Here is a 5,114-nt window from a genome sequence, read left to right on the forward strand (position 1 = left end):
GATCTTTAGTGTCGATATACCATAATTCACAATACCACCGTATTCTTACACGGAGTCCGATCACGACCCGATCGGCTAGGTTGTCTCATTTGAGACATCAATCATAACCATAATTTCATTATAATTTCCAGCACAGTCACCACCATGTGTGTGGCATGGCGTCCGATCACAAACCGATCGGCTAGGTTGTCTCACCCGAGACATTACCTTTTTCAGTAAATCATCTCACATCATACTTCTTTCACATCCTTTCGATTCATTGGCACTAGTGGCCACAATTATAGAGTCATTCTTGGCACTTGGCCATATTTCATAATTATAGTTCCCCTTTCCATATTCAAACATCATTATCATTATCAACAACAATAAGGCTTCCCATTCAAGACATTAAATTCACATATGAGCAATTTGGGAATCTTAGGCACATAGAGGCTTTTTATACAATTTTACATAACAACCTTTATTTCGATCTTGACTTGAAGTCTTAATATTTTTAACACATATTCCATATTTTGAACACATCCTCAATGATAAGGTGATATGATGAAGCATTTACAATACATATTGAGCATATATCCTTCAACACAAGCACATTCGGAATAGCCAATTCTATTATGATCAATTTGGGACTTATACCAATTACATGAACGCCGTGGGATTTGATTCTAAGAAGAATGGGGTTTAGCCAACATACCTCAATTGAGCTTCCTTTAAACTCTAAAACGTTCCGGAATTCTTAGCAACTTCGATCTATTTTAGAAATATAACAAGTTGGACCAAAATTAGGAAGATGGTCATGATTCTAGCTCATTTGAGCACATTATCAAACACTAGGTGTGCATTAATGTTTTTAAGGCCCTTTTGTGAAAGATTCCACCATTCCCTAACCTATTCTCTACCATTTTTATCTCACAACCTTCCCACATTCTTTGATAACACATGCATGCAAGATAACAACACCCCACACCAAAGAATTGTCTTTCTAATTATCCCATCTTTTGTAAATTTTCGAAATTGAGAGCTAGGACATAGATTCTTACCTTTAGGATGAAGACTTTCTTTGTTAATCCTCAATGACTGAGCAAGAATTGATGGATAATAGGTTGAAGGTTACTCCCCCACGCTAAGCACTCTTTCCCACTCTAAAAGTATCAGAAATTTGCTCAAATTTGACTATGGAATTTGTTTTATCGAAGTAGGGTCGGGTTAAAAATGAAGCCCTGGGATAGGATCTGTGTCGCATATGCGACCGCATAATGATTTTGCGGTCCGCAAAATGATCGCGAAAAATGGCCTTCGGAACTAGGCTGGCCTGTTTCACTCTACGGCCGTTATGCGACCTGCATACCTATTATGCGGTCGCATAATGCGCTGCAGAACCTCTCTCTACAAAAATTCCAAGGCTGATTGTGCGACAAAAGTGCGGCCCGCGAAATGGTTGTGCGGTCGCATAACTGGTCACGTAAATGTCATAAAAAATAGCCCAAGTAGCTGCTTCACTCTACGGCCATTCTGCGGCCCGCAGAGTAATTATGCGGCCGCATAATGGGCCGCGAAAATGCATAACTTTGCAAAATATTTTCCTTCAACTCCCCAGCGTACTATTCAATCCAAAAAGTCCGAACCCCGATTTTTAGGAAATATTTCATGGGGCCTTTCAATCCATGAAGGTGCCTCAGCATCGGTGTCCGTAACCCGGACCAAATGGTAAATGCACCCCTTGTTGATCATTTTCGTGGCCTTAAGGTAAGAAATTAACCTACCCTTCGGAACTACATCATCACCCTTCCACTCAATAACTGGCTTATTTGGAAATTCGAACCTAACAGTCCTGGTTCGGCAATCAAGCTTGGCAAAACACGAATAAAGCCAATCCATCCCTATTATCACATCAAAATCGACCATTCGTAATTCAATAAGATCGGCCACAGTGTCCCGACCACACAACGTGACAACACAATCCCTATAAACCTGTGCGGACAAAATAGACTCACCAACCGGAGTAGATATAGAGAACGACTCATGAAGCTATTCCGGTTCTATCCCAAATTCTATAGCAACATAAGGAGTGACATATGACAAAGTGGAACCGAGATCAATAAGATCATATACATCATGGTATTGGACAGACAATATACATGTGAAAATATCTGGAGAAGCCTCTGAATCCCGATGCCTCCGCATAGCATAAAATCTGCTGGGTCCTCCCGAATTGTGTGCACCACCCCTAGGTGCACCATGCCCTGCGGGTGCTGGGGTGCCTCGAGCTGGAGGTCCTGCGGATGTAGTAGCTGCAGAATTAGCTGGCTGTGCTGCACCTCTGCCCATGTTTCGGCGGGACGAGCGACAATCCCTCTGAATGTGACCCCTCACATCGCACCCATAGCATATAGGTAGGTCCATGAATCAGGCCCCAAAGTGCATCCTCCCACACTTAGGGCATGGGAGCCTCCGCTGCTGAAACCTTCTATCGGGCCGACCCTGCTGGTGGGATCCCCTATTTCCCTGACTGGGTCCAGATGACTGTGCACTCAATGAAGACTAAGCGAATGATTGAGATGGTCTTGATGACCCTCCCCTGAATGCCGACCTACCACAACCCAAGTTGCCCGCGGATCGGGCCTTGCTGTTACTTTGACGCTCCATTCTATTTTTCAAATTACAGGTCTCTGTGGCTTGAGCAAATGCCACCATCTTACCATAGTTCATACTGGGATTCAAGGCAGCTGTAGAGGCCTCATTAATAACCAAGGGGCTAAGTCCTTGTACAAACCGGCGCACTCTAGCCTCTATAGTGGGCAACATGTGAATAGCATACTTGGACAGGCGCACAAACTCCATATGGTACTCCCACACATTCATACTACCCTGCTTCAGGCTTTCAAACTTAGCGGCACGGGCTGCCTTAGTTTTGGCAGGCAAGAAATGATCCATAAAGGCATCTGTGAACTCACCCCACCTTGCCGGAGGGCTTCCCTCCTCACGGGATTCCTCCCACAACCCAAAGCAAGAATAGGCAACCCATTTTAGATGGTAGGAGGCCAACTCCACTCCCTCCGTCTCTGCAGCATGCATAACCCGAAGAGACTTGTGCATCTCATCAATGAAGTCCTGGGGGTCCTCCTCGGGATTAGTACCCGTAAACACTGGAGGATTTAACAAAAGAAACTTGTTCACCCTTGAACCAGCAGATTCCCCTGGCTGACTGGAAGAAGTAGGCCCAACACTCGATCTCTGGTCCTGAGAAGCCACTATTTGTGCCAACATCTGTATGGCTCCTAAGATCTACATCAGAATCACCAGAATCAGAAGGTGGAGGTGGAACTGGAATATCGGTTGGAGGATCGGTTGCACCTTCAATAGGCATAGGGACAGGTGAGGTCTAATCAGCTGTGGTAGAATCAGGCAGAAGTAACTGGGGGAATATCCTCACCCCTCGGGTGCTCACCAGCATCGTCAAATACAGGATCAACTGCCACTCCCAGGATGACATTGGCTCTTTGGACAGTTCTTGCCCTCTTCTTAGGTGCCATGTACTGAAAATTAGAGCAACGCACGAGTTAAAGAAGGAACAATCTTACAATCAGATTTGACGCACGATCGAGAACATGAAAGAAGGGTATTATTCCTAAATGCCCAAGTAGCATCCTAATTATAGATGTGGTCAACAACACATCGATAAGAAGGACTCTACTAGACATAGCTTCGAGACATCCTAGGATACTTTAAAACATTAGGCTCTGATACCAAGTTTTTCACGCCCTAAACCCGGGGAGCGCGACCGGCGCTCAACCGAGTGAACCCGGCCAAGCAAGCCTATTAGATTTCCTTCTACCCAAACTCATCCATGAATAAGGATAATACATATTTCCGTTAATTAGACAATAAGGTGATCATGTCTACAATACCAATTCATTATCATTAGTTACCTCATTTAATAATTCTCAAAACACACACACCTTCATGTTTCAAAGTGGAACTAGTGATTTAATCATAACACAATTTTTTAACATTCCCAACACCCATACACAACCCACACTTAGTCTACAGAGCCTCTAAAATACCAAAGAGTACAATGATAGTGCCGACAACAAGGCTCCAGCTATACCTCAAAACACGATAACACATACAAAACAAAAGATGCACAACCTCGGAATGAGATGGGGCTCACCAAGTCAGCTAGGAAGAATGAGCACTGCTATCACTGGTCAATATCCACCGCTATCGAACCACCTGCATCCATTAAAGATGCAGCGCCCCTGGCAAAAGGGACGTTAGTACATGTCGAATAGTACTAGTGTGAAAACAAAACACCAATTTAAGGACTCGGAAATACAATATGAACATGATGAACAATGGCGACAATAGAATAACATAGATATCCGGTTAAACCAAAATAAGCTTATCAAGAGCTTTCATTAATATTTATAGAATTCAAGATGAGATCCTCTGTAACCATTTTCACATAAAGCGGCCCCACCGCCTCACCCCAATGTATGCAGGTGGAGGTGTAAACACAATACAAAAACTCTACTCAAGCAACCCTGCCGCCTCAACCCCAATGTATGCGGGTGGATGTGTAAAGACAATACCCATTTTCACACAAAGTGGCCCCGCCGCCTCACCCCAGTATACGCGAGTGGAAATGCATCAACGATACCAATACCTACACAAAGCGGCCATGCCGCCTCACCCCAATATATATATGTGGGTGGTGGTGCAACAACAATACCAAAATCATACATAAAGCGGCCTTGCCGCCTCACCCCAATATATGCGGGTGGAGGTGTATCCCCAATCACATTCTCTACACAATTTGGCATAATAGTTTTCTACATAAATCACGACTTGGAATCATAACACGTAGATACACAATCCATAGTTTGGAACACATCCTCAATTTATAATACAATATCATGAGAGCATTTAAAACACAAATTAAACATATATCTTTGTCACAAAACTTATTCGGAATACTCAACTTGTAATAAATATCTTGGAACTTACAAGGTTATTGGGGTTCCAATTCTTAAAGAAGAATTTAGCCAATATACACAATTGAGCTTCCTTAAACTCTAAAATGTTCCGGAATTTTGAGCAACTTCAATATATTT

Source organism: Nicotiana tomentosiformis, chromosome 11, assembly GCF_000390325.3.
Source record: "Nicotiana tomentosiformis chromosome 11, ASM39032v3, whole genome shotgun sequence".
NCBI lineage: Eukaryota > Viridiplantae > Streptophyta > Magnoliopsida > Solanales > Solanaceae > Nicotiana > Nicotiana tomentosiformis.